The sequence below is a fragment of the Dreissena polymorpha genome, chromosome 5, assembly GCF_020536995.1.
Source record: "Dreissena polymorpha isolate Duluth1 chromosome 5, UMN_Dpol_1.0, whole genome shotgun sequence".
NCBI classification, from domain to species: Eukaryota; Metazoa; Mollusca; class Bivalvia; order Myida; family Dreissenidae; genus Dreissena; species Dreissena polymorpha.
Genome location: NC_068359.1, coordinates 119239566 through 119258148, shown reverse-complemented (window position 1 = coordinate 119258148; position 18583 = coordinate 119239566). Strand labels below are relative to the sequence as shown.

Below are 18583 nucleotides of genomic sequence, written 5' to 3'. Positions count from 1 at the left end.
AAGGCAAAGTTCGACGAAACCTTAACATTAGGAATTATGCACGAAAAGGCTCAGATAAAAACATTATTGATGTCACATCAATTTATATTCAATTGAACACATACAGACGCGAAACTAAACCAATGCGATATGTAATATGATCTGATGTTTTGTGCACAATGTTCTGACGTGTATGACTTGGGATCAATATTATAATATATACAGGCATAATGCTATAGCGTTTCTAGTTTTGACATAGAAAAGTCGGTATTCACAAACGCTGCAAAAACCTTTGCCGTCATAGGTTTCCTATCAGCGATTGACTATTCGTCAGTATGTTTACCGGTGGATGAAAGCTGGACTGTCAGTGTTTTTATTTATACAATTTAAACTCAATATTTTCAGTGAATATTTAAGCTCTTTAAGATATGTTCAAGTAAACATGCTATTGATCATTATGCCAATGTATTGTACATAGCGTGTATGCATAACATGTTTTATTGAGCTAAATGAAGTTAAGTACTTCATGCACAAGTTTTATTTGTTACGTTGACTATTTTATTGCCACTGGTGGCGTGGATGAATAAAAAGGCGCGAATGGCAATCTGTTTTATTTTATATTTTTCCTTTTAAATAAATTGGTCGAATGTTTTTAAAAGAAATATTTGCGTGTATGCTTAACTTCCGCTAGCCTATTGATGAGAAGGTACTATGTAAAAATGTGATATAATTTTTATCTATGGAATGCTGGACTTAATGTTGAACATGGGTAAGGCAGAGAAACATGTCTTAACGCGTGAAGACAACGACCGGTCGACCAACATGGATATGAGTATCTGCTCCATGGTGATGACAAAATGAAGATGAAATAACTTTTTGTGTGCGATTTCTGGCTAAACACACGCACTTGATGTCAATCTTGCTAAGAATCTCAGACGTTAAGCAGGAAGGACCTTCGTTAGAAGGACAATAGAGTTTTTGGCTATTGTGGCAATCCGTGATATGTGATCGCGCCCGAAAGTGTGAGAGATACAATTGTATTGACCAAAATGAATGTGTATTAAACACCTCATTTAAAAACAGGTTTACATAACCGAATTCTCAAATCAAACAAAATATAGAGGCCTTAGTCACCCCTACTTCGTTTGAAGCCCTGTATTGTATCTCCATGATTACATGGCATCGACAAGAGTGAAATATGACAAACAAATGCAGAAGAAACAGGGACGTACAGTATTAATGAGTAAGCTGATACAAAACGATAAAAGACAACGAAAAGGTAAAATGTTATACATTTATACATTGTATTCATACCCCTTGAGATAGGTATATATGTATATGACTAGGTTTTAAGGTGAAATCACACGTATAAGCTCTGAATTAAGTAAAACCACGAATGTTCAATAAGGCCATCACTCTCATTACAAACCAAGGGTGTGTTGCATTGTGTTGTTATGTTTATGATGCCTGAGTTTAAACATTAATTTAAACTGTTTTCTTATTTCAAATGTCTGTCACATTAGCACTTGTGTCTAGACGCTTTGTAAGAGTCATAAACAAAACTATCGCCAAGGGTTTTGATAGTCTAAACTTAAGTTGTCTTGCTATGTGTATGAATATTTGGTCAAATGATTGTTAATATTCTACATGCGTGTTTACGTGTAAGCAAATGTAATCTGTACAGAGAGACCGATGCAGTTCGTGAAACTATATTGTAATGTTTCTTATAGTTTAACTCATTACAAAATTTTAAATCATATAGAAACATTCATTTGGCACATTTTCATTTCTTAAAAATGAGACTAACTACATTTGAATTAATTTTATTTGATTAAATAACAAGATGGAAAGATTTGTTTCTCTGCTTTTGATTAACAATTATTTATAATTATTATATTAATAAAATCGAAAACTCCCATGGGAAAATGCAAAAGTATCTAGAGAGGATCAACTGTGCTCATAAATTTCATAATGAAAAAAGGCATTTTATGCGAACATATTCAATAATGGAATACAAATAAGACTTTATCGCATGCTTTATCACGAAGAAGTACAACATAAGAAAACAGAGCATTTCAATTAAAAAAAACAATTATCATTCACTAAATTGTTTTGAGTATTATAGTGGCGGGAGATATCTCATTTTACGAATTTGAAATTCATGTTTGGAAGTTATAGTAGTATGACTAATCAAATACTACGGTTCGAATTCATACAGGTGGCAAAAAGTTTAAATATAAGGTAGAATATTGAATAAGCCTTCAGTTTCACATACATGTACATTGTATTACCAATTGCAATCTTCCAATAAGCGATAATCATTTAGACAGTTGAATGTAACGAACAAAATTAGCATTATATGAAAATGAACCTTATTTTAAACTGACCCGCTGAAATAACTTCATGAGTGAGTGTGATGTAATATTAATTATTACCATAAATCGATTATTATTATAAGAAGTTGTTGTAGCATGGCTCTTTAACTCATACAGTTAGAAATCATTTAAAATGTACAAAAGGCTTTTTCCACAAACAGGATTCAAACGATGCAGTTATACAGTCATACGCTATACCAGCTTAGCTTTCTTCGGATACAAGTGCAATGATACTTGAATGTATTTTGGTATCAAGCAATATAAACGAAAGAACGGGATTGTGCATCAAGTTCCCATTTTATATTGAATTAATAATGGTTTTGAAATCGCATTCACATTAAAAAGCAAGTTCCTACGAGCAGCTAGGGTTCACATGTGATTGATTTATACTATTATATCAGTACTTTATATCGTACATTATGAACACACACGTTAAGAATAAACTACAAACAAGCAATGATTAAAACAGAAATCACCAGCTTGAATTGGGTGTACATACCGGCTTGAGGGCAGGCCAACACTTACACTTACTGTATTATTAAAAGCACTTAAACCCTTAAATTCAACTAACATTTAGAACGATAGTTCGTACGATATTTAAAAAAACTAAAACAACCTCATACAAAATCAACGGGTTTTATAGCAATAGCCAAAATTTCAACTAGATGTTGTCTGTTAACAAGGATTTAACACGTACAAAATGCACTTTTTGATTTTTCCGCAAATATATTCAAGCTAGAGCCATGTACATGCACCAATTTAGCGTTCGTGTGTCTTATGAAATTAAATGGAATATATTGTGCCATAAAACGAGCATTTTGTATCTTGATAAATCTATGTTACCATACCTAATCTAGCGTTAACAGTTTGCCTATTGCTATAAGGATCATTAATTTGTTATGTGTTAAAGGAGCCTTTTCACGTTTTGGTAAATTGACAATATTACAAAGAAAGTTGTTTCAGATTCGCAAATGTTCGTTTTAGTTGTGATATTTGTGAGGAAACAGTAATACTGACCATTAAACATGCTCTAAAATTTCCATAATATACATCTGTATACGATTTGAAAACCCGAAATGTATAAAGCGTTGCAACGCGAAATGATTGAAAAATTTGGAATGTTCTGTTGTTGTCGTTATACTACGAGGATTACTTATATAAAGTAAACAAAATACATCATTCATAGTATGGGCACGGATGACCGAGTGGTCAAACGGAAGACTTTACTCCAGGACTCCAGAGGTCAGTGGCTAGAGTCCAGTTGAGGTTTATTTTTGTTTACTTGATCTTTTTAGATCCGATGTTTACATTTATAAATACAAAGCATTAAATGACAAACTTCAATACATGCCAAAATCTGTGAATTTTGAGCATTTTGGTACTTTAATTACAAACGAAATGCGAATATCTAACATAATATTAAATACGAATGCTTAAAAGAGATTCGCGAATCGTATACTACAAATTTTACCACTCGGATGTCAAAACGATTTAAAAGCATTAATTTTACATGTGTATCGAATCACGCTTCTAATAAATAATGGTTTCAAAAAGGGAAGTTTTTAACACCTCTCATAGATTCAAAATATAAAATTATTCTGGGGCACATAACCCATTGCGCATTCATAAGATATAGCTAGTTGTAGGAGAAGGATTCTCGAAATTGACATCGACGTGTTCATGTATGTAACAAGAGTTCACATGTTATAGGTAATTTAAGTTAAGTTAGTTATGAAGTTTATTATATAAATATTAGAATATACGATGTTGTGTTGTTTTATTGTAAAAACGTTTTCTTTATATTAAGTTAATTTCAAATGTTAATCAATATTGTGTATGGAGTTATAACTGTAGTTAGTAGTTTATTCGATTTAGGCGTTAAGGTTGTTTTTCTCTTGTTAAAAATAAGATCAGTTCACGTTATCTACGGTGGCATAGAGATGACATTCAGTCCTCTTTTTTTTAATTGCACTCCCCTTTTTTATCTCGTGGCCACGACTTAGTAATTCGTGACCACGAGTTAGCTATGTCGTGGCCACGAGATAGAAAAAAGAGGAGTGCAAAACTAAACAAAAAAGGAGTGCAATTAAAACAAGAGCTGTGCAGTAAATAAAGGAAGAGTGCATTAAACAAAAGAGGAGAGAATTTCGAGATCTCAGAATCCCGACTTAGCTAACTCGTGGCGACGAGTTAGTCAGCCAGTCAAATTGTTCCATATGGTCGGGTCGTTCATAGTGGTCTTAATACAAAAGGAAGTAATCATCAACAAAAGAGAAGAGCATTTTAGCTATCTCGAGATCCCGACTTAGCTGACTCGTGGCCACGCGTTAGTCAGCCAATCAAATTGTTCAATATGGTTGTCCATGATGATCTTTATACAAAGGGAAGTTATCATCACAGTACAAGCCACATGCTACGTACAGAATATTTACACATGTTATGCAAAATTTGATTGGCTGATTATCTCGTTTCCTCCAGATAGCTAAAATTCTCCCCTCTTTATTTAAAGCACCCTCCATTATTTACTGCACTTCTAATTTTCTTAATTGCACTCCTCTTTTATTTAGTTTTGCACTCCTCTTTTTTCTATCTCGCGGCCACGACATAGCTAACTCGTGGCAACGATAAAGAAAAAAAGAGGAGTGCAATTGAAAAAAGAGAAGTTAATTTCACCTCTATGCCACCGTAGTAATCCCTACAGTAGCCCGTTTATAATTTGACTAATTCTCAGATCAATCCTCCCTTTTCCAATGCACTAAATTGTTCAATGTCGATCTCGTGCATTGAATGATAGCTATAGTCATTTGATGCTTTCTTTTCAAAGAGTTTATATCTTTGATATGTGAATGATATATACTACCGTTAATAATTATATATTTCGTGTATCTGTTTTTAGTTTTGTTATTATGTTTCGTTGTCTTAATTACATTTTGTTGTCCATGTATTTCAATGATCACTGTCGGGCATTGCATTCCTTGTATTTGTTTATTATTTATGGTTAATTGATTCGATGCTTATTTCCAACGACTTTTCATCTTTGATATATTAATGATATATACTATCATTAATTACCATATATTTTAGCCCAAGTGAGTTTTTCAACATCGATATAAACAACAAAATAACCATCCGGCAACACAGAAACATTTAGCGCTGTGTTTTGTTTGTCTGGCAAATTTTGTCCAATAAAGTAATTTAAATGATGGGATTATGACACCATTTGTAATTTTCACAACATTTTATTTATATCAAGTGATATAAAGTGGGGGTCTATAGAATGACCTATGTTTACCTTACCACACTTGATTCTAATAAGCAATAATAACATTACGTTTGTTCATTTATTCTACTTATGTTTTTTTTCTGAAAAGGTTAATATCGAATTATAAAAATTATAATAGTTAAACTTATATTAGTTATAATAAGAATAAAACTACTACTACTACTACTACTACTACTACTACTACTACTACTACTACTACTACTACTACTACTACTACTACTACTACTACTACTGCTGCTGCTGCTGCTGCTTTACTACTACTTCTACTACTTACTACTACTGCTAATAATAATAATAATACTATTACTACTACTATTACTACTACTACTACAACTACAACTACAATTACAACTGCTACTACTACTACTACTACTACTACTACTACTACTACTACTACTACTACTACTACTACTACTACTACTACTACTACTACTACTACTTCTACAACTACTACTACTACTACTACTACTACTTCTAATACAACTACTTCTACTACTACTACTACTACTACTACTACTACTTATACTACTACTTCTACTACTACTACTACTACTACTACTACTACTACTACTACTACTTCTACTACTACTACTACTACTACTACTACTACTACTTTACTTTTGAGTGCTCAGAAAAAAGACCGACGTTTCATAAACATCAACATTTATTTTGGAAGAAAAAAACATATGAATTTATTTTATTCAACGAAAAAACGCCAAACAGTTTAACTACGCAATTTATTATCTTAAAGGTTGGCATAATAATGTCAAGGCTGGGATCAATTGTATTATACAGGTTACCCAGAGAACGGCTGGAAATTTAAGTACATAATGTCTATACGCCATGAAAAGCGGGACGTGTGTTCGTTGAAACTATGCCGATGAACACAATAATTTGGTATTATTTACTTATTTACAACATACATACAAGAATATTACTTATCGTAATATATAACAATCAAGTATAATCGTAGAAACCCATGACAGTACAGCTTTAATGTGTATACATCACTTCTTTTCTTTATCCTTAAATTGTGTTTTCAAGGATAGAGTTATATCCAGAGATAAACCTTCACACAATGTATAATCACTCTGGAAAACTTTACGCGAAAACAACCAATATTAACATGTAACTGTTGACATTGTGTAACTGAAACATAACTGGTCATTTTAACTAATTTATTAATGTGGTTGGAATTTCAAAAAGTAAAAGTTTACTGATCAATTTCCAGCACTAACAAAATAATGAAAACCGTGCACATTCCCGCCTATGTCCGCCTGAGTGACCATCACTCACGTTACATTCATACGCATGTACGAACCGCACATGTACCTGTTTTATGCGGTGCTTAGACATACGTTCTGTGCTGTACTCCGTAACGCACAGAACTGAAAATTCTCTAGCACTGGTAAGGTCAATTACGCAGGAACCTGTCGTTGGGGGCCGAACTAAGTAGACCATATGGCAGACTGACGGTGTTCTGTATGCTGTTAAGTCCCAGCCATGGCGATGTTGGTTTCTAATGGAGCTCGTAATTCTCGACAACACTGGAATATAACAAATATCTGGCAAGCATCGTGTTACAATAAAAAATTAAGTGGGAGGGTGGGTGGTAAATGTAAACCATAGCGCGATGCGACGAGCTAGTAAAAGACCGACAGTTTGTACGGGCAGTGGTTTTGTACTAACACATGTAGTGGGCGAGTCTATGTGTTACAGTAGACTAGGTAGGGTGGGTTATACAATTGTGGTTTGGGTTTCGGCAATCCCTTAGGAAAATAGCGTTTGCGTTGAATAAGACAGTTTATTCATGAGCGAATAAACATTATTATTATTATTAATTAACAGTAGCACTGAATATAACATTTGTATTAAGCAAACTTAACTAAAATATGATAATAATCAAACCAAAACATTGTTAGATGCAAGATTTAAAAATGCAAAATTGTATTGTGAAATGTTTTAACCGTTTTCTAGCTTACAAACACTAAACATAAGTATGGGAGAATCTGCTAATTACTTCATAAGTAGTAAAAACCCCGGATAGCTTGTTGTGAACACCTGATGAAGACGTTGTACATTTTGTAGAAAGGAATGAACAAAAGGGGTTTTATATTAATGTTGAAGAATAAAATATCACTATACAGATAATTCGTAAAGCTATTACCGACATAAGCATGAACAAGAGTGCAGGCCCTGATTTTTATTTAAAATGTTGTTTTTTTACACATGGAAAAAGTATAATCGCGCCGTATCTACATGCTCTTTTTAATAACAATTTTATGTACGGTATTTTCCTTCATACTGGTTAGATGGTCTCTTGATACCTTTCTACAAGAACGGCAGTGTTAACAAAGTCAATACTATCTATCTCTGTTTACTGCAAACCGATCTTTCGAGTATAATAGGCATATATGGACACTGTCGAGTCCGTTTTCTAGGAAGAACCCGTACTTGGTGTCTATGGAGGAGATAATGAGAACGTTCCCCGAGTAGGAATCGAACCCACGGACTCCTGATCGCAAGGCGAACACCACATCCTCTACACCACCGCAACACTGTAAGAATATTATATAATAGGCTGGATTCAGGTCTCACATGAGTACAGTGGATAATAGTTTTATATTACATGTACTTAAAGCTCATAGTTTTAATCATGGTACACAAACTATGTTGTAACATATAAAATACTTATTTAATAAGAGATATAAATACATGTGTTCCGTGTTCATCTATGTATGTGTTGAACGGTCGCTTTTAATTTACCGTCAAATCTGTATTTGAATAGTGTTGTTTTCGTGTGTTTTTTTACATTTACACGTACATGTTGCATAAAATTTGAATAGAAATAACTGAAATATGCGTTTTTGTTGTTTGGGATGAGCAAACAATTCAGGCAGCAAATTACGGAAGAGAAATGCTACTTGTATGTTGTTACACTAATGTGTTAATAATGATATTAATATTTACCATGTGTACATGTGTTCATAACCCGATTGCTTATTCACGTTCCATGTAAGAATACACGTGATCCTTTTGGCATATTATGATATTTATCATAATATGATTCCAATAAACACTTAACTGTTTGATTATCCGGGGAAAATGCAATACATATTATGCAAACATAGTAAAAATAGTGATACGAAAATGGTAGAAGACTACATCGCACATGTCTCCTATGACATGTCGAACCATGATCTCTCACTTCCGCCTAGGTCGACACTCTTACAGGCGCACATGCAAACCTCCCACACACATACACTGACCCGTAAATCCAATAACTAAATTTTCAAAATTCTTAAAATATGTTTTCTGAAACAAAAGTGCTTATACAGTTACATGATTCACGAAATAATTAAATTATTAAAACATATGATATTCTGCTTGAAAGATGAGTTCCTTATTACGATTGCTTAATTCAGTTAAAGACAGAGGTCAACGAACCTTTAATAAAATATGCCGTTTGTTCCAACTAGCATCGCAACAAATAGCTTAAATCGGTATGTCTATATGTATAATATGAATGTGTATGTAATAATGAAATAGGTATAAACCTCTGTACAGAATAACCTATATATGACGTGTGAATACCTACATGTTTAATGTTATGATTATATAGCATTCATTGTGTAGCCTGTTGCAATCCTATAAACCTTTGGGGCATATTCCAGTATACTGTAAAAAGCTCGAGTTTGTTCAGAAATATTTTAGAAAAATACATATGTGTGCAATAATCAGTTTTGAAATTTAATTTTGTACTTGATCAAAATATTTTTTATTTCGGAAATATCGATTAACTCCTACACATAAGCTTCAGACGTTTATTTTATGAAGGCAATCATGCTATGTTAGTGAATATCTACGTTATAAATGTTGGCGATCAGTGACATTTCACCTATAATAAACTGCGTTTATGTGTGTTTTTGTATAACCTTCTTTAATTACTTTTGACTGTTTACAATTTTCGAAAATATGAGTCATGTGTATTTTAATACATGCATAAAACAACACGTCATTATCTCACTTGAACTATTATGGCCATCTAATTTTATTAAGCGAGCATGTTCATGATCACGGTTAATTTTGCACAACGCCTGGTTAAGATGAGATTATAATGCGAATAATTGGAATCGCGTCTGAAACGTTTTAATGTGTTTAAAATTCTAAGAATAATTACATTTTCGTTGTTCTGTATGAATTGTAAAACGGCATGTTCATGATACTTTTTTATGTGATTTTTCTATTATGCAAAAGCAATGTTACCTTAATGCTGAATGTTACTTAGCCCATACTTTTATCCTTTTCACTTTTGCGCTTTTGTGTTGCTATCCGTGTATACAAGACTAATACCGTTCGTAGGCGGTAACTCCATGTTTGTGTTTATTTCATTAACGTATGTTCTACCATATGCAAACAACGTTAAACTGTACAGTCGTTAACAACTAAAAGTACATACTCCAGCTCAAATGAACACATTTCAGAGATTTGATTGTGTGATTGATAACGGAAATATTCGTAGCAGCTGCTGCAGATAAAAGGTAATACATATTTGACAAATAATTAGCATTGAATAATCCATTTAGTTCATCATCTTTTATTCATTCAAACTGAATAGGAAGTGCTGCATATGATACTTGCAGTCAATTAACGGCGAAATATAATTCCACATGCAATGTTGGTTCAAACATAAAGGGATCATTAAGTGTCATCTGTGGTACTCAATTAGGCTGTAAAAATTGATGCATTGATGTTTATTTAAGGATATTCATTAAAGCGGATTACATGGTGGTCATTTCATTTAACATTCGTTACACTTCAATTGAATGATTAACTTCGTTAGTTTAGGCAAATTTAAAAACATACTACCTACTCGTTGTTCATACGTGATTTCCATCTCGAAAGGTACAACAAAGAGGTCAAATAATTATGAATAAACGTATGTTTGAACTGTATTCGAAGAGCACATCGAACGGAAATTTGTTTGACGGCATTATTGTTGCAACCATACACTAATATGCAAGATATCAAGAGTGGATGCACTTATAACATGACAATAATTCAAGTCTGTTTTTAAATTATATTTATACATTTTATTCCACCTCTAGAAATGAAGGCCCAGCTCACTATGCCTGATAAAAAACAGTACTTAGCAGCGTATTTACTATCGATTGCTTCCTTTCGGGCAAATGACATGAATTAACACCGTACCCTTCGACTTATATTGATGCTGGGTAGGTAACTGCGCCTGGGTGAAAAACACCCTTTAGACCATTCCCTCCGTAGTAGAACACCTAATTTGCCATCCCTGCAATATCATATTACGCATCATTCTCAACCGACAAAAAAGTAAGGTAAAAATACCTTCTTGTAGAGATGCTGGCTGGATTCAGAGCTTGGTGAAACAAAATAGACAAAATCGTCAATAGATGAGTATTTAAAAACACCTTCGTAAGCTCCTCCACAATTGTATCGACTTTAAAAGAGCGGACGGTCTCTTTAATGAATGAGCTACATAGCAGACCACAACATAACTGACTAGCAGAAGATCTCTTCATCTCCCCCCCCCCTCTTAATGTCCAGACTGGTCAAGCGAATGATGATGAGGACCACGTCATTAGCCATAAGCCAAGCCGACAGAAATATGATAATTTTAAAGTGTAGTAACCAAATAAATTAATTTGTCAAGTCTAGGACTTTTCTCAGTGACGATTTCCGTGTTCACGTCTGATTTCACGTATCCGTTGGTTAACAAAACATGTGCCTTGATTTTAGCATTTGTTACCATCCAACAAACCTGTAATATAAAGAAGTGAAACTCCAGCTGCTGGAGCAGTATTGAATTATCATTAAAAACAATTAGTTGGTCCTTTATTTAAGGCAAGTGACCGATTGCCCAAACAATACAAAAGAGCACAATACAAACCAACATAAACACAAAATATGAATAAAGCTGGGGTCACCGCCTTGGAACGGTCAATGCAAAGCATTGGGGGTTTAAACCGGTTATAGAGCGCTCAACCTCACACTTCGCCCAACAATATTCATAATACATTTAAGTGTAAATAAAATTTAACGTCATAGCATTGTAACTCAAATCAAACAATAATAAAAGAAAATTAAAACGCATTCAATTTAATTACAATTTAATTACTCAATGGTATTGAAGATACCAGAGCAACAGAGTTACAACTTTTTGACGATAAAATGAAACTGTAAATCATATTAACAAAAGAACTACAGCGGCTATTACGTTCAACCTTTACCAGGTGTACTATTTGATATTTCTCGGTATATCTTAAGCTAAACATAATTCCCTTTGATGTGCATATTCCATCATTAATAAAACTGCGGTTGAGTTTCTTGTGCTTCTTTTTATCAGTAATACTGATCAGTTACGTGTAATATTGTAGCTTGTTTATACAGTTAAATTATCATTAATTTTCCAGAAGCCTTAACCTCACCTATTTGCAAGTTTGGTGTTAAGTATATGGTTGAACGGATTGAATATGCATAAATACCTTCACAGCTATATAGATCATGATGAATGCCGAAATGGAACATTTGATCAGAACATACACATATACAGCTTGTATAAAAAGCCGCACTTGATCTTATATACCATATAGAATTCTGGTTAAGAGACCACGGAAATGTGATAAATTGAATGCACGCTAACAAATAACGGGGAGGCTTGTCTGTTCGTTAAGCACGACCGCGTTGCCGACCTCACCGTTGACACAAAACGAAGGAGATGATCCCTAGATGCGAAACGTGGTATTATGGTGTATCAGCACTTTATCGACTTTTAAGTTTGTTTTTGAATTTATTATATTATTAATGCATACATGTATATTACTCTGACCGTAAATCTATACACAGAAACGAAATCGTATTAAACAAACCGTACTGAAACACCAAAATTGAATTTGAAAATTCTGAAAAGCATGAACGTATATTCCGTCTCGATCGTTGATGTGGATGAACAAAGTTGTTAAATAAACAGGTGTAATAGTACTACCGCCTTTCATGTGATTGCGACTTTTCCTAAATATAGAACGATCAGTTTTACTGATGTCATTTCCAAGCGTAGGTAAATCAACTGTGCATCATCATTAGATTAATGATGCTTATTAAAGCTCTTTAATGAATATCATTACAATTTGTCAATTACTTGTATAGTTATATGTGTCTGGGACAATTAAACACCTAACGGAAACAATACGTATATATACGTACTTTTTATTTCCTAACCACAACAATAAAGTTCATAAATAACGATTTTCATAATATATATACATAAACAAATTTACAGCATCCAAATAACCAGACACAAAACAAGCATTGTACATTTTAACGGCCATTGTGGTTAATAAAATGTTTTGCAATCGCATTAATCCGTGTCACAACTGTTACACGTGTCGATATCGCCATTTCCGAATGTCGTCAATTAATTTACGAGAATTGCGTTTCAACAGCCGCATTTTCTGTTGCGCCGATTATGTCATGGTCAAACTTACAGCAGAGCCGCATTCACCAAAGACAAACCATGTTTAGTATTTAATGTGGAATTATGAAAAAGAAACCGAATATCACGAGATCGCATGTTATAAACCTAAGGTGTTTCAGGCGTTTCTATTTGTTTCTTCAAATGTCTCATATCACATAAAAAAGTACATGGAGTGGTTGACAATGTATGATTATAAAATGTATGTGTGTTTTATTAAGAAATAAGCTTAAACTATGCTATACATCTCAAAGGCAGAAAGGATTGGACGTTTCTATTTAGGCTCTTTATTACATTAGTTTGCCTTATATAGGTCACTGATCAAAATGACGGCGAGAACATGAAAATGATTAGGCCACATTGACATAAGAGTGCAATATTTTCTATATCGTCAACTTAGCGCAAAACAGTGATAGGTGACATTTGTTTCAAAAATGACTTTTTTGCATTAAATGATCTAAAATAATGCCATACATGTCCTAACAAAATATCAGAATGCTATTCCAGTTTAAATGGTACTTTTTAAGACAATGTCATACTGTATTATTTACACACATAATTCTGTTTGGTGCAGTAAGTATATAAGTGCACTTATCTACTTACTGCACCAATGTTATTTTCATTTAAACTGCTTTGCATTGTGCAAGAAAGTGGCAAGAGCACATGCTCACTTATTGCACCAAAATAGTATTGATTTTCAGCAAAGTTATTTGGTGCAATATAGTGATAAGTGTTATATGACAAGGCCAAATGATGGCAGAACAACAACAATGCGACATGGATAACGGTCAGTATTAATAAATTATTGCAAACTGAGAGCGAATTTATAAACTAAGAAATCACAAGAAATGTGTTCGTCAGAAACACAATGCCCCCTATTGCGCCGCTTTGAAAAACAATATTATTTTTGTTTGACCTAAAACCTTTGACCTTGAAGGATGACCTTGACCTTGAACTTCCACCACTGAAATTGTGCAGCTTCATGAGAACGCCGCTTTGAAAAAAGAATTGGACCTTTGACCTTGAAGGATGACCTTGACCTTGAACTTCACCACTCAAAATGTGCAGCTTCATGAGATACACATGCATGCCAAATATCAAGTTGCTATCTTCAATATTGAAAAAGTAATGGCCAATGTTAAAGTTTTCGGACGGACAGACGCAATATATTTGACATTTGACCTTGAAAGATGACCTTCACCTTTACCTTTCACCACTCAAAATGTTCAGCTCTATGAGATACACATGCTTGCCAAATGTCAAGTTGCTATCTTCAATAGTGAAGCAGTTATGGCCAATGTTTAAGTTTTTGGACGGACGGAGAGACGCCATATATTAGACATTTGACACATACTGACACACTGACGGACAGTTCAACTGCTATATGCCACCCTACCGGGGGCATAAAAAGTAAAAGGCGTCATGACAACGAAAAATTTCAGAATTGTTTTAATGAATTCAACGTTGTTAGGTGTTAAAATAATAATAATAATAATAAATAATGCACGGAGAAATTTTGCAAGTATTAAAATCAATACAATTTGACATTAATCGGTATTTTTTTTTCCATAAATATCGGTGAATTGAAATTTAAGTTTAACATTATTTGATGAGTTATGGAAATAATGAAATAAGAGACGAATAAATAATAGAGAGTATTTAAAGAATTGTATATATTTTTTTGTATTGTTAGAATATAGAAATATGTATGGACGCATTTTTTTGCATACAAATAAAGACATTTTAAATTGTTGATATTTTTGCAAATTTTCATTCAATTAGAATGTATGAGAAAATGAGACAATTAGAAGATTGTTACATTAATTTTGACATTATAGGAATACAGATATTAGAGGCGTTTACATAATAAAGGATTTTTGAAGAATTTTTAATATTTATATATTATAATATTGGAAATTAGAAAGTAGGATTATACCATAGAGAGTATCCAAATTTTACGACATTTTATGAACAATATGAACTAGGGATCTGCACATAAATAGTTACATAAATCAGAATATTTGAATATTACTGTATTATTAAAATACATTAAGTATATAATTTAAAAAAATGTCTGAAGGTAACAATAAGTTCTAAAAATTTCCTGGTTGCACGTACGTAAAATGTCAATACATCAAGCTGTTACGTATTTTTTTTTGAGAAAGTGTTTCGATATTAATTGGTGCAATAAAGGTTGTATTTACTAAGACGTTCTAGTAAGTTGTCATGACAATATTTAATAATAACGAAAGGGGATTTTTATAAATGTTTGCCATGATTTTGAACAACTGATGCTTGTATCACCACAACGCAGATGAAAGATTGAGATGTTAAGACCACGCCAATGAAGAGCGACATCGCGAAACAATGCCTTTTACAACGAGTTGAAGACAACGTGAAAAGCATTGGGAAATCACTGTGTTTACTCTCAAAGTGAACACATGGTTCTCTTGCTAAAAGAAGACCCAACGCCAGAAGATTTCGAAGGACAACAAGTGATGCAACACTGGACAAAATACTTATAATGTTGAACACTATAGAGTGGGTGCATGTGGTTAATCTATATGACGTGCGTAGATAGCGCATCTGAAGTCAACTATACTTCCGCACACTAAGCCACCAAAACGAAAAACTGCTATAGTTAATACTTTGTGAGCATTATGACCAATAGAAGATCTTAATGTTCTGAGAGAAACGATGACGCTGGAATCAACAACAAAAATACAGACAACAACCACGATTATTGAAACAGGAACATCAATGAGAAAATCAATACAAACATTTGAAAAACATTTAGGTGCACTAAGCAAAGAAACATATTGAATCATAAAAATGCATATGTAATCTTATAGCACAGTACTTCAAATGATAAATGTAATTTAATAAAACCTTTTTCAAGTGAATTACAATAAAATCGTTCAATAATGTTCGCTCACAATAGTAAAACTAGCTGTTACACACGTTCATTAACTCACCCAAATAAGTTGTTTTTATTGTAATAAACATGCTTATTGTGGAAATTGTTTGCACCATTGGCATGTTTAAAGTGTTGAGTTTCGTCGAATGTTTTTATGTACCCGTAGGAATATAGTAATTGCACGTTTTTGTATTTCAAAACAGACGCCCGGTCAGCCTCAAAAGTTCTGAAAAAACAAGAACTGTATTACCTCTTTAATAGTGTATGCATACAGAAACCTATTTTAGCAAATACTTTTTTATCGAAGGCACACAACCTAAAAATAAGCAATATGTCGCTTCAAATCCGTTTATTTCTACATTTCGGAACAATGCCATAAAGTCTACCCAATTTCGACTATATTTACTAGTCATGTATTAATTTTATAAACAGAACATATGTATTTGATATAGCATAGCCATGCATTTGATTTAATATAACCATGCATATTTAATAATGCGAAACCGGATACAAAATTAAAAGATTGATTTATCAATAGTCGACATAGATTTAGTCGACTATTTTGAATTTGTCGGTGTACTGTAACAGTAATGTGTTTGTTGTTACCTAGAACGCAACTAGTATTTGAAATACTCTGATTGTCTCTCTCTCGTTATATGTGCATGTATGTGTTATGAGTTCAATAACACAAATATTATTTCTTTGAATATATTTTCAATTCGAATAAAACATAACCACAGTCACGATCACAAGCTGTTTCGCAACGTTTTCTTTTTGTTTTACTTATTAATGTAAGAATTATCTTTATTCTAACAGGAAATACACTATGTTATAAAGTGTAAAATATATAATAAAGTATAAAATACGGTGGTCTGTTTACATACGCTTAATTCTATTCGTGTTTGGTTTGAAGTGTGGGAAAGAGAGGATATGGGCGATTACAAACTGTGCGCGCCATCAGACATTAGAATTTATATTTCAATAATACATTTACACAACCATGGTGAATATACATATAAGTGAGCTTGCATGTAATAAACCTGACCTAAGTGATCATTTTGCAAACATTGACTAAACAGCTCCTGATACAAATAAATTTGCCCAAGTCGAGAGAGCGAACACAACACTTTGATTCATACTCATCTAATCACATAACACGTGAAATACCAATAGCAAATAACAAACTCACCGTGTCCGAATAACATTTGATCTAGGTGATTAATATATATTGACACCAATAGAATATATTAAACGACCTTGTAAACTTAACTGTTGTCGGTGTGATTCGTTGTTAATTTCTTAGAAAAAAACAGAACACAACTAATAAGTTATTTTAAAGAGTGCCCACTTGACAAAAAAACGTCTTAAAAACGTCAGGACCATCTGGAACGATTATACCACACAATCTTCAACATTTCAAACTATATTGATCAGACACATTCACATAATTGTCACATATTCTGGTTACTTACTATAACATATTTGCATATACTGAATATACTTGTAGCTTCGATTACAGGCCTTGTAAAGTTGTTATTATCGGTCAGGTTTACAAAATAATCGCATCCTAAAACAATTCATGTTTTAAAACAGTTGTACTTCAATTATCGGCATATATAGGTAATTAGACAATGCATGAGCCTCGTCTTTCGAAATGAGCCTCACGACATATCCGAACAGTTAGGCCCCAGGGTATCGTTTAACTAAGCTACTTACGCAATTCGTAGACTTACGCACATATTTTAAATTCAGTATCATAAGTTCCTTCAAATTCTTGCTACATTGATATATGGTATGTTTTAATGAAATTCATAATATAATGTTACATTGCAAGTAAAAATTAATTTGCATCAATCTGAAGTAAATGAACTTCAATTATTTTAAAATATGTGCGTAAGGTTAAGACTTGCATAAGTTGCTTAGTAAAACGGTACCCAGATATGTCTCTGCATCCGTATCCTCCGATGAGGAGTCATAAAGTCGGCTTATGGGTCTGTATTCACGAAACAATTCGTAGACGTAGGATAGAATAAAGAATATTATTAAAATTAGAATATTCCAATACTGCTTTAAATATGAGTCAAACTTGGCATCAGCCACCCAATCTACATCATTCTTCATGAAAAACGTCTCATGTATGACACAATTACCAGTGGTAGACTGTATATGTTCAAACACTCAGCATATGTGTCTTGGTACTAAGTCTATACTTTATCCTAAAGTCTAAGAATCGATTGGTGAATACGGAACCAGATAACCTTGCGGGATTATAAAGCAGAAAGGGTACATTATGAAACATGCTGGCCTTAACCTATGCTGGCCGATTGTTGCATTATACCTGTTTTCATTTGCATCTCCAAATAAAACGTCGCGTTTTATAAGTGAAAATTTACTTAAATACGAATAAACCTAAAGTACTTCAACACAAAAACACATTCGGTATCAAGGACGCAATATGTCCATATATAAGACATCATCAATCTCAGACCAAGAAGAGTAGACGCTTCCATTCTAATTAATTT

General features: G+C 33.1%; 1 protein-coding gene across 1 annotated transcript in view; it reads left to right on the top strand.

The window, feature by feature from the left end:
- Positions 1-18583, top strand: part of LOC127881065 (salivary glue protein Sgs-3-like) — a 194750-nt gene that overhangs the window by 5532 nt on the left and 170635 nt on the right. The gene's annotated exons all lie outside the window — the stretch shown is intronic.